This window comes from Chiloscyllium punctatum, chromosome 3 (assembly GCF_047496795.1).
Source record: "Chiloscyllium punctatum isolate Juve2018m chromosome 3, sChiPun1.3, whole genome shotgun sequence".
In the NCBI taxonomy this organism is placed as follows: domain Eukaryota; kingdom Metazoa; phylum Chordata; class Chondrichthyes; order Orectolobiformes; family Hemiscylliidae; genus Chiloscyllium; species Chiloscyllium punctatum.
In genome coordinates, this window is record NC_092741.1 from 121,321,776 (window position 1) to 121,343,208 (window position 21,433).

Consider the following 21,433-nt stretch of genomic DNA (forward strand, 5'->3'; position numbering starts at 1 on the left):
ACAGTGAAAGTCTCTTTTATTCTAGATAATAATGAAAAAAAATTTAAATGACCATTTCCATGATTAAATAAGACATTTACAGTCTTCATATGGCTCATGGGAGTCACGGGGGCTCAATATTTAGCATGCTTTTCCTGTCAGAATCATAAGTATACAATCACCAAAATAATATCAAGAATCAGGAATTACAGCTACAAATAAGACTTAGTACATTAATACAGAGAAGGCAAAGATCAGTTTGTTGCTTCCAAGAAACCTACAGGAGCAGGAGAAAATGTCCAACCTGGAAACGAGGATATCATCTTAGGGTATTCAAGCCCAGGACAAAAGCAGGGAAGAGAGATAGTCATTGGAATAGATATTAAAGAAGTGCCTGATTGAAGGTAAAGCTACTTTAATGTCAGCGGTTTTAATAAGTTGATTCATTCGGTCTTCCATCAATTTGTAATTTCCCTGTTCCAATCTAGTTATTAAGAGTTACTACAGAAGATATCATGGTCCTTAACTCATGAATCCAAGGCTATGGTAAATATTAACACTGCCCAAAATGAAACATTGTGTTGAGAATCTTGTTTCAATGAGCGGTTGATACCACTCTTCTCTTTCAGTGTTTCAAGTATCCATCCTCTGTTTGTGCTGTTCATTTCTAAAAGTGTATCACAACAATATGTTTGCTCCTGTACATGCTGTCAGGATGTTACCACTAACACTGCAGTTTTCTTTGGAAGTGCGACATTAAATATTTCCAAATTTTTCCAAGAGAACCCTGGCTGCTATTGGGGCTCAATTAGTGGAAATCCATATAGCTGATCTATAATCCTTACCTCTTCCATACTTGGCTAGACAAAGAGACCAACTGCTAACAATTAGCATGTGTAAAGGAAAGGTCTAGACCGTAACATTCAGCTTTCCTGCTTTATATAAATGAATCAATTGTTCTGAAAAGGCTCCTAGAATCATAAGACAGGGACCATGAGGGACGCAGACTGCAAGTAAAAGCTGGAATCCACTTGAAAGTTACAACTATGAGGGCTGGCATGGAAATATCATTGAAAGTCAATCCCAAGAACCTTCATTAGGCAAAGGTTAAAAGGGGAACACATTCCTGTTCTCCAGAGAAAGATACGAATAATTACTCTTCTGCTACTTCTTTCTGCTGGTCAGCTAGAATTTCAAGTTAGTGATAACTAGATCAGCACAAAATTGATATCTTAAATAGATAGTATTGGTTTATTTCTTCTATGCCATTGAGAAATGCAGTAATGGAAACTGCTACTGAGTTTAACCATCAAAATTCTGATTAAATGTAGATAATCTCATGATTAAAATAGGATTTTAAAAACTCAAAATGTACTACATTTCCACAGCTAAAAAACAAACAAAACATATCTATCACAACAAATGCTTATGGGTTTATAAAGTACAACAACCAGTTGTTCACAAATTTGAAGTTTTAGCCAGATTATCGTTAGGGGTCAGGCAGAATGGTAGATGGTATAATGCACAAATACTTAATTGCGCACTTCAAATCATTCTTCCATTTGTATGTAAATCATTCATTTGTGTATGCTCTGCCCAAAGGCAGATCTTTAACTCATTTGTTACTTTCTGCACCTTTTTGTTGGTTATTTTTCCATTGTGGTTTGCCATTGCCTTCCACTTTCAGGGGCAGGGCAAGATAACAGGCTTCAAGTCTACCTCAACCAGAATGGAAACCAAACAGAAGCTTTTCTCACTATTCATAACCACATACTGTCTGTTCAACTGAATTAATGTCTTAGAACATTAACATTTTCCAAGATTTTATACAACAAAATATGGTATGTGGTGCCATTAATCAAACTGTTCATACAAAAAAAAACTACATAGTAGCAGCACAGAAGATACTTTCACATCTTAAGAATTTACCTAACTCTAAAAACTAGCTTCACCACACTTTTAGATAAAAACATTCAAACCTACGGCCAGTATAGTTCCAGGAAATGTTAGGGTCTACAAGTATGTAATACATCCTGTTTTAGGAAATTAACAAAGCCATGTCGGTTTTCCACATCTGCTTTATTACTTTGGTGAACCATGAATGGTTTCTACAGTAAATTCTGCCTTCCTTACTTTTCTCAAAGAACACATTTTATGTGACACCCAATATATAGATGGATGAGGTTCCAATAATTAAAAGTAATCGTCTGAATTATTGTCCAATGTCTGTGAGATTTGCACACTCCTTACAAGATAAGAGGTGCAATGACACAATGACTTTAAGAGATGTACAGAGTACCCTCAATTATCCGAAGGACACGGGTAGGGAGTATTTCATTTGGTTAACTTAATCAAATGCCGGATAACATAGTTTAGCCGAGCATCGGGACATTGCAATCTTACCGGATAATCCGATATTTGAGTAATCAAACGCCAGATAATCAAGGTTCTTCTGTATTTTGTCCTGTTTATTTTTGAAGAGAGGTTTTATGAGAGGCATCGAGCTGTCTAATTGAATCCAATAAAGTAAACAGCTTGTGAGGCATTGGTTTCTTTTAAAATTGGAACAACAGAAGCAGCCTGAATGAGTGGGGTCAAGTTCCACCAAAATCAGGATTTTTAGTTTTAGTTTTTCAGCAGCAGCTTGTTGGAGACTTGAAGCTGGTTTAGAAGCTGTAGTACATCACTTCCTGCTACTCACTCTCAGTTTTCTTTGATGTTTTTCCTCCTGGATTGGAGAATTGCCTGAGGATCAATCTGTGTTTATGGAATGCTACTGTATTGTTTAGTAATTAAATAATCTGTTAAAATTTCAATAGAATTATGTTATTCCAATTTCTTCTTCCTTTTGTTGTATCTTAACTATAGTCTGTGAATAAAGTGCATTTTGCTTCAAGGCTGGTAGTTTGACCAATTGAATTGCATCTGGAATGCAAGGCTTGGTAAATGTCTTTAAAATAAGAAACAGTTAGGGTCTCGGCATTTTCTTAACATATTTTGAGGGTCTTTTGTCTCGTCCATAACAGAGGGCTGTAATCACCTAGTTGCTGATGAGAGACCAACACTAGCTGAAGGTCAGGAGCAGGTCATTTATCTTTCTCTACCCTGCTTACCCTTCTGTATAAAAAAAACTGCTCTAAAGTTGATCTATGAGACTTTAACAAAACTACATCAACTTTTTTTTAGAAAGGAACACACAATGGAATCCAAGAAATGTAATATAAAAATCATGATTCTGTAGCATTATTAAAAATACTAATATTACATCCAAAGAATCGAGATTACCACATTGCACTGGCTCTCTGATATTAGAGATTTCTTTCTTTATTCCTATTCCCTGATCCCTTGTCACATGCTTAAATGGACAATGCAGGGGTCAGAAATATGATGTTTAGCTAAAAACCTGGCTTGTTACTAAATGTCTTCAATCAGGTACATCATGGGCATAAGTGAGCTAAGTAAGTACTTCAGTTGGCTGGCAAATCCTACTAGGTATTTTCCTGTATGGCAACAATTCAAATTCTTCAACCAGAGGCTCTCAAGATCTACAGCAAAACTCATTTCATTTTCTTTTCATCAGCTTCATTAAAAACAAATCGGTACTGATGCACTGATGCTTCAGAGATAGAGACTAACTGAATATAGAAATAGGTAAAGAAGGGCAGAATTAACTTGAATTCAATTGTCAAAATTTGAATTCAAAGTTGTGTTTCCCCTGTGATAGTTAATGCTAGAAAATCTAGCTAAGAAAGGAAGCTTCTTTTAAGTGAATCTCCTTGGAGGTCATTGAGAGAATGGCATTGATAAAGCCTAGGGATATGGATGCCAGCAATTTTTGAGAAGATTTGTAGCTCAAGTTGGTGATAAGTATGTGAGTTAGCTCGCTGAGCCTAAAGGTGTGTTTTCAGACATTTTGTCACCATCCTAGGTAACATCATTAGTGAGAGTCTCTGGTGAAGCACTGGTGGTATGTCCTACCTCTCTATTTATAAGTCTTGGTTTCTTAAGGTGGGCAATGTCATTTCTGGTTCTTTTTTTCAAGGGAAGGTAAATAGGACCTAAATCGATGTGTTTATTGATGGAGTTCTGGCTAGAATGCCATGCCTCTAAGAATTCTTGTGCATGTCTTTGTTTTTGCCTGTCCTAGGATGTGTGTGTTATCCCAGTCAAAGTGGTGTCCTTCTTTGTCTGTATGTATAGAAACTAGTGGTACTGGGTCATGTCTTTTGGTGGCAAATTAGTGTTCATGCAGCCTGTTGGCAAGTTTCCTGCTTGTTTGTCTAATGTAGTGTTTTTTTTTAAAACAGTCCTTGCATGGTATCTTGTAAATGACGTTAGTTTTGCTGGTGGCATCTAATGGATCCTTTAGGTTCATTAGTCACTGTTTAAGGGGGTTTGTGGGTTACGGTGATTCCAAGGGGTCTGAGTAATCTGGATGTCATTTCTGACAGGTCTTTGATATAAGGTAGCGTGGCTATTCCAGCACAACATAGAAAAAACATAATAAAAAGATGCTGGGAATTGTCAAAAAAATGCTGCTAGTGTTGAAAGACTCTACTGGAAACCATCGTTGCTTTGGCAGCAGACACTTACTATGCAAAGCAGCATAAACACATGCTACTTCAGTATGGATTAACTCCCAGCCCTGCTGTGAATATTTATTATGAATGTGCCATATGGACAACATTTATTGCTGTTAGAACACATTCTTAGTCCATTTTGTACTAATAAGACTGGGAAAACTATTTTGAAGATTGCATTGGATCTTCCTGGTTTACTTAACTTTCAACCAAGCTAAATCTATCATATTTTGAATTGTATCAATAAAACTCCTGTTGTTTCAAAGATTACCTAAGGATAGCTGGTCGTGTTGTTTTGTGGCTAGTTGGTGTTCATGGATACGGATCATGCCGCAACCCAAAGGACTAGCCACACTACCATACATCAGGAGCATTTCCGAACTGACAGCCAGACTACTGCGACCACTAGGACTCATAACAGCACACAAACCAACAGCCACTCTCAGACAACAACTCACCAAAACGAAGGACCCAATACCCAACATGAGCAAAACCAATGTAGTGTACAAAATCCCATGCAAGGACTGCACAAAACACTACATAGGACAAAAAAGAAGATAGTTAACGATCCGTATACACGAACACCAACTAGCCACGAAACAACACGACCAGCTATCCTTAGTAGCCACACACAAAGATGACAAGCAACATTAATTCGACTGGGACAACACTACCATTATAGGGCAAGCCAAACAGAGAACAGCCAGGGAATTCCTAGAGGCATGGCACTCATCCACAGACTCTATCAACAAACACATCGACCTGGACCCAATATACCGGCCACTACAACGGACAGCTCGAACTGACAACCGGAAGCAGCAGAGACAGGCCACTATAAATGACGGAGGAAACAGCACAGAAGCGCTTCACAGGAGGCTCCCAAGCACTGAGGATGTCACCTAGACAGGGGACGAAACGTTTGCAAGACAAATTCCCAGCTCAGCAAACAGAACCACAACAGCAACAAGGTAAGTTGTGCTGTACCAGGATTCGCTTCACCTTGCACTGCTCCTAAACTTGGGATTCCCCACGCATCTCTCAGAGACTGCTGAGAAAGAAAAGTAGAAAAGAAGCAAAAAGAACAGGCAGAGTAGAAGAGCTCCCATTGGAGTGTCCTACTCTGCCACAATCTTGCCACATATCATTTGAATAACATGTTGCTTTCGATTTTTCCTGGTATAGTGGACAACTCTGCATTTTCTTACATTAGACTCCATCTGTCACTTTTGTCTACTCACTTAGCCTATATATAGCCCAGTCATTAGTCATCCTTCTCCAGGTGCTTTCCCAGTTTTTCGAAGAGGCACAGGGTGATTGGTTCACTTATAAAAATGTCTTTATGAGTTATTAATTAAAAGTCAGTTTACAGAAACTATTAAAGGGAGGATAAATTCATTTTCTTCAGATTTAAAGTACGTTTACTGCACTGAACAGTGCTCCTGAGCAGACGATGATCTGCAAAGCTTCTCTACCTTATTCACAGCCCCAAGCTGTTCAGCTACCTGAGATCTAATTGCATAGTTGTTGACAGCAGAAGTAGTAGTGACTAGTTCACAGAGCAGTGACCACCTTATACCAATCAAAGCTCCATCTTTACACAATCCATTGGCTGCACTTTGTCCACAAACTACACTTCAACAATTGCAGTTGTGCAAATAGTGTTTGCAATGAATGTCAAGTTAGTTGCTTTCAAAACATCAATCCTATAGCAGTCCTTGGTTTTAAAACAGTTTTTCTCATTTCAATCCATAATTAAATCTACACAAAAGTGAAAAGACCAGTTTTGAATCTTAACTTATAAAGATGTGTTTTGAGATGAATGAAGTTGTGCTTTTTAAGTGTTCAAAAGGAATTGATTAGGTGTTACAAGTTGAGTTTGGTCTACCCTTATCTTCATTTCTATTGATAATAAATTTCTGCCTTATTATTAAAACCAAACCTGCAGTGTTGTGCTGTTTCAGAAAGAGACCACTTCATTAAGACCAAGTGGAAAAAAGTCACATGTTTGGTTATATCAGCTGGAATCAACATTTTTTTTTCTAACCTTGCTTTGAGTCAACCAGAAGGGATAGGAGCAGAGTTGGCCATTCAGCTAATCAATTCCATTCTACCATTCAATGAGATCATGGCTGATCTGATAACTCTCAAATCCACATTCTTGCCTTTTCTCTAGAATTGTCAATTCCTATATTGATTAAAAATCTATCTTAGCCTTGACAACAACTTGTTCTGAAGGATGCCAACAAATTCACTACCCTTGGACCATGAGGCATATTTTTAAGGCGAGAGGCCAGAGATTTAAAAAAAAGACACAGGGGGTTTTTATTTTTACAGAGGGTGGTTCATGTGTGGAATGAATTTCCTAAGAAAGTGTTGGATGCGGGCACATTTAAAATGTTTAAAAGACACTTAGATAAGTACATAAGCAGAAAAGGATTGGGGGCTATGGGCCAGGAGAAGGCAAGTGGAACTAGTTTACCTTAGAATTATGTTTGGCATGGATTGGTTGGACAGAAGGATCGGTTTCCATGCTGTATGACTATGAATTCTTTCTCTTCTCTGCCTTAAGTTTGCAACCTTTATTTTTAAAACAGAAACACAGAAAATAAGAACAGGAGTGGGCCATTTGGTCCTTTGAGCCTGCTTCGCCATTCAGTACCCTGTTTCCATTTATTTGCACACCCTTTGATTCTCTTTCACCCTAAGAAGTGCATCTAACGATGTCTTAAAAACATTCAATGTTTTGGCCTCAATCATTTTCTGCTGCAGAGAATTCCGCAGGTTCTTACCTCAGCTATCCCCATTTCAGTCCCAAATGGCCTCCCTCCTACCCTATATAATGATCCCTGATCGTAGGCTCCCTCACAAGAGGGAGAGTCCCTTATTGTTGTGACATGGACACAAACAGCCAAATTAAATCTGCCTTTCTACTTCTGTATTCTCAGCACAGTAAAATTAAATCGCTGCAGACTCCCAACTGTTAGTGTAATGGTTCTCAAGACTTTTGAAAAACCAAACCCAGACTTTGTGAATAGTTAATACCAGATACCAGATTTTTTTTTAACTGCAAACAAAAATCTCACAATTTATTGAAAACATTAACTCTGGCAAGCAAAAAAAAGTGAAGTGATTAATATCTATGCTTTAAATCTGAAGAATTTGTTACAGCCTCCACAAAAGTGTCAGACAAACACAGTTAAGAGATACATAAACAAAAGAACAAAATGGGCCAGATTACTTCAATGGCTTTCATGAGGTGTTATTTCACAGGCATAACTGTTGACTCATTGATGTCATTTCTGGAATCGTCAATTAGGGTCACCTCAGTTCACTCAAGTAAAGCCAGTAACACTCCAAACTCAGCTTTCTTCTGTCTGGGCTTCCAAAGGTTGATATGGGAGCATAAAGAGCTTTCAGATTTTCATGCTATGTCTGAGCAGCCAAGCCCTCAATTACCAATCAAAACCTGTCATCTGCTTGAATATAGGGTCCCCTCCAAACGTGCCAGAACCAATTCTGTGGTATTGACCTTGTTAACAGCCAACTTGAAGTGAATGTAACAAGGTCAGCCAAGTGGACCTCAGAGTAAGAGTTCACTGATTGACCAGGTTTACTGCCCAAATCAGGGAGCCCTTGCTGAAGATATAAACTGAAGTGTCAGAGATTCTGTTCACCTTGGGAGCCAGTTCTGAGGAAGCCAGACTAGTGTAAAGTACTGTGCATGTGTAATAAAGGGTGACTTGGGGACCAGATACTGGCCTCTGTGGAAATATGAGTCCTTTGCATTCCAACCTCTGATTTTTGCCTCTACCTTTGCTCATAAGGCAAAAAGCACTGGGTGGGTCTTGCAGAATTGTGGACTTGCTTACTGGTCAACATGCAAGGTGGCTTTTGCTCCTTCAATAGTCCCTGGAACTTCCTGAAAAACCTCTGGATATTCAATTAGGTGGTGACAAAAGAAAAAAAAACTGCTAAAGAAATTCACTCGCAACAGTCATATTGGAGTTGGGGACAGCATTTCTGGCATTGTGCCAATATTTGGGAGTTTGATTCATTCAATCCTCTTGATTAAAACTGGACGCAGTACGTGGAAAGAACATGTGATTTTTTCCAGGCAAATCACATTGGGGCAGATGAAAAGCAATGAACAATTCTCTTGACAGCTTGTGGACGCTCAGCTTTTTGGGTTATTAGGAGCTTAATATTTCCTGAGGTATCAAGTATTAAAAGTTTCAAGAATTGTCGGATTCAGTTCAGGAATATTATGACCTTGTCTACTTCTGAGACACAATCGGTTTTACTTGGCTGTTCAAGAACCAGAGGAATCTGTGTTGGGGTTTTTAACAAGATTAAGACAACCGTGGAGGCATGTGACTTTGGTTTAATCCTTAACAAGATGCCGAGAGACTATTTGGTACATGGGATTAATGATATAACCATGCAAATGCACCTACCAGCTGAACCTAACAGGACTTCAAACAAGCACTACAATTAGCTTTGGCATTAGTAAATGTAACAAGTGGAGCATGAGTTACAGGATATGCCAACAGAAGTAGGCATCCTCGCCACTTAGATTGAGCTTGAGGGAAACCACTTGACTGAAGGCAATTGCACAGCCTCACTCCAGACATATCCTGAACAGAGGGCTTGCAGCAAACCCCAAAGCTAAGCCATGGCCATATGGTTAAAACTTTCATCAGGATCGGGCCGGAAAGCCATTGTCGTTTTTGCTCTAGTCACAATACTGGCAGTAGAGTCCCATTAGGCTTGAATCAAGTAAGAGGATATATGGCAGTATCCATGAGCATGCACACCCTGGAAAGCGCACTACATCTGACTTGAAACACAAGTTGCTTAGCAACATCCAAATCAGAACCAAAATAACCACCTGGCTAAACGGCTACCCGGTTCTAATAGAGATTGTTGATCCCAACACAGCTTTGCCAGACACCGCACAACCAGTATTTAACAAAATCTGCACTGGACTCCAATCCTTAAGTTTGCATAAGGCCTCAGCTAGACTGAGAATCTACACCTTGGGAACCTTTACAGATTAAGGGTACAACTTTGGTTCCAGTCTCACATGAGAAGCAGCTGGTTCAGTTACCCTTAATTGTAGTAAAAAGATTCGGGCCCAAGCCTGACTGAGTGAAATTGGTTGAGAAAGATTCACCTTGATTGGTGCAACATTTTACAATTAGAAAATGGCTGCCTGAGTGAAGTCCTAATTGAACACCCAAACATTTTTCAGGAAGGTCCAGGGACTATTGAAGGAGCAAAGGCCACTTTGCATGTTGATCAGTAAACAATTCCACAATTCTGCAAGACCCACCCAGTTCTACATGCCTTATGAGCAAAGCTAGTGGTAAAAATCAGGAAGTTGGAACACAAAAGACTCAAACCAGTGCAGTTTACGAAGTGGGCAGTACTGGTTGTATAGATTGTGAAGCCCGATGGGTCGGTTAACCTTTGTGGGATTTTCAAGAAACAGCGAACCACTTCTGGCCATCAGACATAACCTCTCACCAACATAAATACCTGGATAAATAGCTAGTCACTTGCATGGAAGACTTATGTGCAAAGCTGGCAGGGGTCCGTCCTTCACAAAGTTGGACATGAGCCATGCCTACATGCAACTACAATTAAATGAGATTGCCAGAAGTATGCTACAATTAATACCTAAGAGTTTAGACCAATACGTGAGGCTGCCATTTGGGTATCATCAGCCTGTGCCGATTTTCAGCAGACAATGGAGAACATTTTACAAGATCTACCCCATGTTACCATTTACCTGAATGACATACTAATAACAGAGAAGACTAAACAGCACTTAGACAACTTAGGCACAGACTTTAGAAGTTTCTCCAAGGTGGACATATGCTTTAGGATCAAAGAAAATTGGATGTTCCAGGCACCCCAAGCAACCTACTTGGGCTGCAGAGTCAACAAGACCAGGTTATACCCATTTGAAGATAAAATTAAGGGCAATCAAAGCTGCTTGGCTCCCGTGTGTTATTGATGCTTAGGTCTTTCCTTGGATTGGTGAAGTTTACAGAAATTCATATGTAACCTGACATCCATTCATAAGTAACCTGGCATATCTGCACCTGAAAAAGCCTTGGAAGTAGTCCCATAGGCAAGACATAGCCTTTAGGGAAATGAAGAAGCAGCTATCATCTGAGGTGTTGCCATACTATGATTCCAAGCAAGATGTGGTGCCGACATGTATTGCCTCCTAATATGGTATCAGGGTAGTGCTGGCTCACCAGTGGCCCAGAGAGCAACTTCCGATAGCATAAGCTTCTCAAACATTGGCTGATGCAGAGCACAACTATGCTCAGATAGAGAAGGTAGGTTTGGCAGTCATCTTTGGTATGAGAAGTTCTATCAATATCTTTATATGGACATAAATTTATTATAGTAACGGACCAGAAACCCCAGTATCGCTTAAAGAGGATAAGGCCGTGCCCCACCCACAACTTCAGACTGAATTCAGCAGTGGGCTCTCATTCTAAGTGCGTATAATTAGAAGTCAGAACACCGTTTGGGAAGCCAAGTAGCAAATGCAGATGTGTTGAGCCGCCTCTTCCAGTGGTGATGCTACCACTGGAAAAGTCTGTCATGGTTTTAAACTTTCTGGGCACCTTTCCAGTTACCACTGACAATAATCAGACTGTGGATGCAAAAAAAATCCGGCCCTGGCAAAACTCAGACAGCTGGTGGTGATGGGAGAAACCAAGGGGCTATCACAACCAAAATTAAAATTCTTTGGACCCGGAGATCAAACCACAGTAAATGATGGCATACTATTATGGGGAGCAAGAGTGACTGTCCTGTGCAAAGACTGCCACCAGATACTGGCAGAACTCCACCAGGGTCGTCCAGAGGTTTCCAAAAATGAAGACGTTGGTGAGAGGTAATGTCTGGTGGCCAGAATTGGATGCAGATATACCCACACAGGTGGGGCAGTACCCAGAATGCCAACAAGGACAAAAATGACTACCAGCAGCTCTCCCACATTCGTGGAAATGGCCAGGTAAATGGAGGACTTTGTTACATGTTGACTACGCTGGCCTTTTCATGGGTTTAAAGTTCTTGGTCATTGTAGACACCCATCAGAGTGGTTGGGCATGCATGGAGTTCACTCGTCAAACATGGGGAAGATGATAGAAAAGCCGCAAGCATCTTTTGTGATAAACAAACACCCAGAAGTGTTGGTCACAGACAACAGGCCATCATTCACCAGCAGGGAATTTGAGTATTTCTGTAAGTTGAATGGCATTCTGCACATAAGGACAACTCCATACTATCCATTGTCCAAACGTCTGCCAAAAAGAGCAGTCCAAACTTTGAAGACAGGCTTAAAGAAACCGCATACAGTTTCACTCAATACCAAATGATCCCAGTTCCTATTTGATTATCGGACCACCCGACCAGCAGAGTTGCTAATGGGGAGAAGACTCTACACCAGGTTAAATATGATCTTCCCAGACCTTGGGGGGAGCCAAGGGTGAAACAGCATCACAATTGCCAATGCCAGATACAAGACTCCAAGCGAGAAAGGCAGTCTGCTTCAAGTGAAGAAGTTTGGTGCCAAAACATAAAACAACCCTGCATGGGTCAGGGGCATGTTTGATGCAAGGTCAGGTCCCATGATGTACAAAGTTCAGGTAAGTGAGGTAGTCGTGAAGAAGCACGTGGACACATGAAAGCTACAAACTCTCAAACTGAGCAGAAACAAAACATACCTTGCCCCTCAGAACAGTCAGAAAGGCTGTCAAAACCCGTGGGCTCTCCCACTTAATCCAGCAACAAAGAAATCTTGGAATCTAAGACGGACACTGCAGATGTCACAGCCTCGGTCATTTACCACCTGAAGGAAGAGGATAAGTTTCTTCCCAAGACACACTGGACGCAAGCCGTGGGTTACGGACCGGTACATGCTGCCCGTGTTCGAGGCTGAGTTGGAGAAACCAGACCTGGTACAGAAATGCCCCAGGAGTGGCTACAATAAAAACAACAGACCTATGTCCCTGGACTTTCAGGGGGAGGGAGGTAGTGATTGTAACGAGGTCAGCCAGGTGGACCTCAGAATTAGTTCTCTGATTGAGGTTGTTAATGTGGTTCAATCAGGAAGCCCTGGCTGACATATCAACAGGAGTGTTAGAGATTCTGTTCACTCAGAGTTGACTCTGAGGAAGCCAGACCAGTGTAAAGTACTATGGTTGTATAAATAAAGGGTGACTTAGTATTGGGATACCAGGTTATGTGGAGTTATTTCACAACTCTTTAAAACACAATGCGCTTCCCAGGGCCACTGTCTATAGGAATTTATTTTTTAAATCAAGACTGAACCTGTGATTAACCTCCAGGCCTGGTCTGTGTAACAAACAAACTTGTTTGATCTGTTCTCTTCCTTTTACCAGAAGCTGTTCCACAAAGTCCACAAGTCATGTTCAGCTCCAAATCAAAATTGATTAAATTTTGATAGCTAGTAATATTTGCAAAGTTAATACTACAACTTATTTATCAATATACATTCATTATGAATGACTGCCTTTCTACTTGAACTTAAAAGGGGTTAAAAAAATTAGACAATTTCAAGAGGTGTTTTAACAATAGAGTTCTAACAATTCTTAAATCGTATTGTCTTCCCATTCTCCGCCCTTCCCCACCCCTCCTCTCCAGTCAAAGCAAAACGCTTGGAGACACAGTATGGCTTTGGAGGGAGATAGAACAATCGCCCATGTGCACAGAGACACGAGTTCACGGTCTTCTCTGGAACAGCAGTTTCTCAATGAACTAAATAATCCTTTTCCAGGGAGGAGCATCCCGATAAGGCAACATAGATATTAATTGGGTGATCCGTTACAATCAACAATTATCAATATCAAAAATTAAGCCATCTGGTGTTACACAATTAATAATTGACTTCACATAATAGATACTTATCACCTGGTTAAACTGACCTCACATATTGAATGTTACCTCCTCTTGTTAAATGGCTCTACATAATGAATGCTTTTCCATTACCCTTGCCTCCAGGACCCCATTGTTAACTGCAAGTTCTTATCTGATCTCAGCTGAATCTCTTGTTTCACGAAATTCAGAACTTAACTCTTTCTCTGCCTTCACAAAACTCAGAACTCTTTCCCTGCCTGCTTATACCCTATATACATTCTCAGTATCCATTCTATATCATACAAAATTCTCCAGAAAGATATTTTAATATTCTTTGGCTCACATATAGAAAAGTTCACCATGTGAAAAAGAGATCATGTGATGACCACCATGCATTTGAAATGCATTACTATAATAATGTAAGGATTTGGTTTTAAACTGTACAATTTATGATCCTACCTCATGTTTATTTTATTTTTTTATATTGAAAAGAAGGATTTTTAAAATTACATCATACCAAAAACAATACAAATCAAAACAATTCAAAAAGAACAGAACTATTACCCATGTACATATGAATAAATAAATAATATGGCTCAGCGTGGCAAAATAACAACTTTTGTTATGACACAGGGTAAACCTCTCTGCTAACTTAAATCCAACACACAGAATCGCTAACCTTGTGCCACAATCTGTTAAATTTCGAGAGGCAAAGAACTATCACGATTTAAAGTAAAAATTAACAATTTTATTCTTTAAATCCAACAGAGAACATTAAAACAACAGCTATTTACAACTCTTTTCTCTTAAACCTATCTTATACCTCCCCCTCCACAATACCGGTCCGATAAACTCCCTCTTAAATTTACGACAAAATTAATTTCAAATCCAGTTATAGCCTTCGGATGTCGAACTTTCTCTGTAGATTCCTCTAGGTTGACTTTGGTGTTCTACTGCACAGGTTTCTTATACATAGGTATCTTTCAGACAGCTAATCTGCTGGTAGTTGTGGTTTCTTGGCAACTCTTTTCTGCTCTCCTCTTAACTGTTCAAAACGTCCGGTTTTATACCCCAAAACATCAGATCATTTCATTGGTTTGATGCCATCACAAACAGTAAAATTCAAATTCCAACAGATTTTAGTATCTGGGGAGGTTTCCAGACATCCAACATAGCAAAATGTTTTTCCTTGTGCAAAAAGTAAGGATATTAAAAAGTTTTCTTTCCTATGTGCATCTAAAGTACATACACTGAGCAGGCCCAGGAGAACAAAGATTGGTTCCATCCCCAATTCTGTGACCAAGATCCTCAATTTCACTGACCACAGTGCACCAGTTTATCCAGAGCCTGTAGCAGGACCAAAGACAATGAGATGACCCATAATCATTTTGCATTTGGGACATGATGAGGATACTCCCACTTTGAATTTTGAAAGGTGATCTGGGGCCAGATAGACCCAGTGGAGCATCTTCACCTCCCATGACACAGTAGAGATCTCGACTCCCAGTTATCTATCCCAGACCCTACAAAGCTACTCGGTCTCATCCAAGGGGCCATCCCCCACCAGGTGATACAGTGCTGACAATGAGTGTGTTCTCAGCACTAAGCATCCGCTTCTCGGTGTCAGATCTATAAGGGCCTGATGGAAGCGTAGTTCTTCTTTGGATGATATCCCTGATTTGGGAAAAAAAACAGAAGAGGTCTCTGCTAGGTAGCTCATATGTCTGAGTTAATTGATCAAAGGCCATAATTGTTTCCCCCTCCAATAAGTCATCCAGCTAAGACACATGGCTAGTTGCCCAGAATCTAAACCCAGAATACACTGTCCCCTATTGGAAACCCGGTATGCAAATTATTGGGGTAAGAACTTATAGATTAGATTCGATTCTGTAGAGTGTGGAAACAGGCCCCTCGGCCCAACCAGTCCACACCAACCCTCCGGAAAGTAACCTACCCAAACCCATTTCCCTCTGACTAATGCACCTCGCACTATGGGCAATTTAGCATGGCCAATTCACCTGACCTGCACATCTTTGGACTGTGGGAGGAAACCGGAGCACCCAGAGGAAACCCACTCAGACACGGGGAGAACGTGCAAACTCCACACAGTCAGTCGCCAGAGGCTGGAATCAAACCTAGGACCCTGAGGCTGTGAGGTTGCAGTGCTAACCACTGAGCCACCATGCCACACCAAATAAAGACAAACTTACACAGTAATTTAGATACAGTGTCATCAATCCCCTGAACAACAGTACTAAAATATTACTACTTTTATCTGCCATGCCCATTGCAATGAATGAGAACATTCCATCCTTTCCTAATCTCTTGCTATACCTGTTTACTAACTTTTCATGAGTCATGCACCAGGACACCCCAGATCCCTTTGTACCTCAGAATTCAGTGATTGATTATGTTGCCCTGGCTCTGCTGCATTGCCCTGAATGCTTTAACAGTACTGATAATTATTGGATTAGGCAATATTCCTCAACAACCTCATTTTGTCCAAGAACAGCAGACTAATGAGGGGGCACTTTGCCTGAGAAGATTTGATGTCCAACCATATTGATGCAGAATTCCCGCAAGCTCAGTCACTCACACAAGAGAGAGCTTAATTGGTAGTTTTTAATACCCGGGAGTTTTTAATATCCTCCCCGGTCTGTGGGTCAGGTGCAATTTGGTTAGTTTGATAAGGGGTCATTTACAGTGCCAGATGAAAGAGCTAAGCCAGCCAGTCTCCTGAATGTTTGTCCAGTGAAGATTAAAGAAAGCATTTGCATCAGGTATACTAGGCTATCCGGCCTAGCCAGGATATTGGAAGTGCCTCCCATCTTCGGAGGACTTGTTTGATTTTGTCAAATAAGTAGGTAAAGTTAGTTTTAATAGCTGATCAAAGACGGGAGTGATAATAAGGGAAACTCAATAAAGGAAACTCCCGTGACCACTTAAAAAGAAACCGAGATCTGCCCTCAACATCATGCATTCACACCCCGCCTCCCCCACAACACATAGGCACGGCCTCTGATTGATCTTGCAGCCTGAAAAGACACCAATTTTGTACAAACAAATTGATACATTGTATCAGATGAGATACTGAAACTGCTGGGTTTGACAGAAAGATAAGGACATTGTCCACATACAATGTAATCTTGTGTGACTTTAGTCCCACTTCTGTAGCAGATATGTTGGGGTCCTTACGAACGGCTTCTACCAGCAGCTCAATCATCAATGTAAAAAGCAATAGAGAGAGGGGACAGCCTTGTCGACTGCCCCTAAGGATATTGAAATTACTCGAGTGAACACCATTGGTGAGAACTGCAGCCACTACAAAAGGACCTTTATCCACTTGATAAAGGTTTCACCTAAGCCAAACCATTTAGATATAAAAGGGGTACGGCCACTCAACTCGATCGAAAGCCTTCTCTGATCTAGAAAGTGATCACTAATCCCTGTGCAGCTTATTGTTGGCAGGCTTGGATCAAATCAAGCAATCTCCTAACATTGTTGGAAGATTTGCAGCCCTTTATAAAGCTAGCCTTGTTCTCTTTGATAATGGAAGGTAGCACAGTTTCCAGCTTTAGTGCAAGGGTCTAAAACAGGATTTTGAAATCAACATTTAAAAAGGAGATGGGCCTATAGAAGGCCCAGTCCTCTGGGGTCTTTCCTTTGAGGATGAGAGAGATGTTAGCCTCTCAGGGATGGTGGGAGGCAGTCGTGACTGTATGAATAATTGAACATGTTAAGCATTGGCCCAGACAGTATGTTTATAAAGTCTTTATAAAATTCACAAGCAAGTCTGTCAGGACCGGGTGCCTTTCCACTCTGAAGCTGCCTCACAGCCTCCTGCACTGATAATGGGACATTAAGGCAAGACTCTTGCTCAAGGGTTATATCTGGAAGACCCAGGTTCTTAACAACAAAAAGACTCCATCCTAACCTGCCCATCCTCAATGTTCAGACTGGTATAATTCAGAGTAAAATCTCCGAAATGCTGCATTAATCTTTTTAAGAGTCACAGGTAAAGATTCCTGTCCCTTTCCTGATTGAGGTAATGGCTTGGGGGGCACTTTATTTCCTGACAAGATATGCTAAGTACCTGCCCAGTTCATCATGATGCTCAACCAAACTTTGTTTTGCAGAAGTTCCTTCTTGGCCGTCTGTGCGAGCATGGAGTTCAGTGTAGACCGAAGCACTGTGACCCTCTGTAGATTAGTCACAGAGAGTCTATTAAAGTATGCCTTCTCGGCTGCCTTCAACCATTTTTCAAGCAAGTGTTACTACTCTTCCTTCTGATGCTTCTTACTGGCAGAGTAGGAAATCAATTATCCCCCTGGCATAAGCTTTAGCGGTTTCCCAGAGAATGGACAAGTTAATGGCTGAGACTGAGTTAATGGCTAGGAAAACTCTGAATTCCTTAGAAAAATATATTCAGTGAACTTACTATCCTTAAGAATGAAGGAATCCATTTGCCAGTGTCCCAGACCTGTTATATTGTCCTTAATCTTAACCAATAAGTATACTGCTACATGATCACAGATGGTAATATTCCCAGTTGTACAGGATGCCACTGAATCCAGGAGTGCTGCGGGGGTTAGAAAGAAATCAATCCGGGTGTGGCACCTGTGCGAGTTGGAGAAGAATATAAAATCCCTGCCTGTGAGTTGGAGACACCTCCAGATATCCACCAACCCTAGTTCTTCGCACAGATCCACTAATTGCTCAGATTGGAAAGAGGGGGGGTCTTTGGGCATTCTGTCTACCATGGGGTCCATAAGATAGTTAAAATCCACCCCCCCATGATAATGTGTTGGGATGTAAGGTTAATGAGTTTGGAAAATGCATCTACCAGGAATTTAAGAGTGTAGGCTAGGAGGACAGTAAACATTTAAAATATTGTATTCTTCTCCATATAATCGAGGCTTTGAGAATTACGAACCTTCCCTACATGTCTTTAGTACAATCCAGTAATTTAAATGGGAGATTCTTCCTCAAGTGTGGCCACTCCTTACTTGATAAACCTGATCAAACCCACTAATTTGAAATGCTCATCACTCAGGTGCATCTTGTGCATTAGGACAACATCCACCCTCTCCCTTTTAAGACTTGAAAGTACCTTTTTCCTCTTGACTGGCGAGTGGCTCCCCTTGTTCCAGGTACATCATTTAAGCCATAACTCACTGTAGTAACATTTGGGCTCCAGAGAGGGAGAACTCTAATCATAAGTCGCTGAGCCTCAATGAAAGCAAATCTAGAGAACATAAAAATTACAAGGACTGAAACAACTACAATTACCAAACCTTCAAAACTTACAAAAACTATATACAACAGGAACCAAAAAAAAAACAAAATACAAAGCGTCAACTGCCCAAAGAGGGTACTTCTACATCCCAAAACCCTGTCTTCTGTCCTTTTGCCAATATGGCAACCAGGGCAGTTGAATACAAAAACCAGGCTTGAACTGCCCATAAATAGGGACCTCGCCATTGGAAACACATTCCTATCTCCTTCAAGCTGGAGCCGCACTGTAGACACAAGCAAAAAGGAGAAAAGATGGTAGAGTTAACAAAGGAGTTAAAAGTGAGTACTCTGCCCACCCCCAAATATAATTCAACACTGTTTAGGACCAGAGAATAGAGAAAGAAAATTGAGAGAGAGAGAGAGAGAGAGAGAGAGAGAGAGAGAGAGAGAGAGAGAGAGAGAGAGAGAGGAGAGAGAGAGAGAGGGAGAGAGGGAGAGAGGGAGAGAGAGGTAAAGTGAAACCCAGACTTTCTTTAAAAAAAGAACTTTATTGTCTGTATCCATTAAATTGTCCAGTCTAATTTAATGTGTCCACAAAATGTTTTGCTTTCTCTGGAGAGTCAAATGAATGTGATTCCATTGAAAGTAAACCGAAGCACCGCTGGGTACCTTAAAGAGTACTGGATCACAAGCTCCCATAAATCTTTTCTTAATATCATCATAAGATTTTCTTTATCGGACCACCGCCACTGAGAAGTCCCAAAAAAACATGATCCTGGAGCTAAAGCCTAGTGAACTAAAGCCATGGGATCTTTTCCCTGGGTTCTAGAGGTTTCCATGACTCTTTGTTTGTCCCCGTAGCCATGAAACCGCATGAGGACAGGGCGAGGATGCTGGTCCGGACCGGACTTTTGTGCCATAACCTGGTGAGGTATTTCAATTTTCACCCATCCCATTTCAATTTCTAACTTGAGAAATCACAGCAGCAGGTCCTCGAAGAATTTCATTGGCTGATCACCTTCCATCCTGGCGATGTTAAATGGTTAATTTACTCTGTTGACCTGTAAAATAAAAAAATTGGATGCCCTGGGGGTAGGGTGGTATGTTTCTCTGTCTTGCAAGTAGAATGTTAATAAAATGTACATGGGCATCTCCTTCTAGTCAGAGTAAGTTTACATCATCTTCTCCCATTCAGAATCAATAAGAACATTGCAATTAAAATTCTGACTACACCCAGCAGTTTAAAAAAAAACAACTTACACCAGATCTTGCCATTAAGGAATGATCTAAATTACGTTGTTTGGAAATAGTCAAGTCACTGCATTGAGTCTTGAGTGGCATGTGACTATGAGGGAGTGATTGAGGGTTGTCTTGTGGGCATTATTGACAGGGATGTAAAAACTTTGTATAACGGAAGAATTGGTCCCTTTGTTCAGAGAGAGATCTCCTGACAAGGCTTCACAAGCATTGCGAAGTGTGTTAAGGATTCCTCCAAAGCTGTACTTGCTTAATAAATTTTGGCTGTTCACAGAAGTTGGCATATTGCAATTGCATCAAGCGTGGAAGAATCTCAAAAAAAACCTAACATTCCCCTCTGGTAGACCGATACAAACATATTTCCTCCTGTCCCTATTCTTAAGATCATCACTTGATCAGTTAAGTTATGGATCTGCTTTTCAACAGCTTGGATCCAATCTTTGGATGAATCGATCACAGTTTCTGTCATTATGGCTTGGTGCTGATCATCATTCACTCTCCTGGGGGTCTTCAAGCTGCTGATTAAAATTTCTGAACTATGGCAGAGAGCAGGTCCAACTTTCTGTTCAACTTTTCTTTGATCCTGTCTTCAAGCTTTTCGTGCATCTTAGTGAGCTCCGCGATAACAGCCTGGTGAGTAATCAGATCAAACGGACTGGGAGGTAGACGAACTCTATCCCTCCAGCGAGTGCCACATGTGTTGGGACATACTCGACATTTTTCCATTTTGTCACTTCCACTTGACAAAAAGAGAATGAAAGATTCGCTGGCTATTTCAGAGTTTAGATTTAGCGAACTGGTTTGAGTGGGGTGGGTGAAAGCACTGCTTTGCTTGTGCTGTGGTACACAGAGTAGCAAAGCAATCTATTCAGATCATTGCCATCCTGGATCCCCTCTTAGCTCAAGTTATTGCTGGACAAAGTCAGATCCCAGACTGAAATCTAGCATGGTAGATAATTTTGTTTGGTACTAAGGAGGTGATCTCTCACTTAAGTATAAGCATACAATGCTGCAGATTTGGTTTTAACAGTAAAACAGGAATTGGTTACACAAAAGAAAGGAAAACAAAAATAAAGAGACTACTTATGGACAACACACCTTTATAAAGATTTTAAAACACAAATGTGAGCATGATCCCATTAATCCTAACAGCTCTCCTTTACTACACTTTAACACCAGAGAGAATTTCCTTCTCTTTCACACATAGGGTTCAACTTAGTTGTGTCTTCAATTTCCACTATTAAGAATCTGATTACTTCTTCCATGAGACTTCATACAAATGATCAAATGTTCTCAGCTTCAAATAACTCTCCCAGAATTTTAACTAAACAATATCTCAGTGTAAGGAGCTTAATTTTTAGGAAATCTTTTGCAACAGTTCCAAACAATCTCCCTTTCCCCGGAACAACAGTTTCACACACCCAGCTTCAGCCAAGAATTCTGAAAAGCTGCCAAATTGAAACTCAAAAGTTTTTCAAAGC

General features: G+C 40.5%; 1 protein-coding gene across 10 annotated transcripts in view; it reads right to left on the reverse strand.

Moving 5' to 3' along the window:
• sipa1l2 (signal induced proliferation associated 1 like 2) overlaps nt 1–21,433 on the reverse strand; it is a 682,609-nt gene that overhangs the window by 522,354 nt on the left and 138,822 nt on the right. For 2 of the 10 annotated variants that reach the window (XM_072559727.1, XM_072559708.1), the window contains one exon: nt 18,571–18,705. The exons of the other annotated variants lie outside the window; for them this stretch is intronic. The gene's annotated coding sequence lies outside the window, so the exon portion shown is untranslated. The remainder of the gene's footprint in view (nt 1–18,570; nt 18,706–21,433) is intronic. 10 annotated transcript variants of the gene reach the window in all.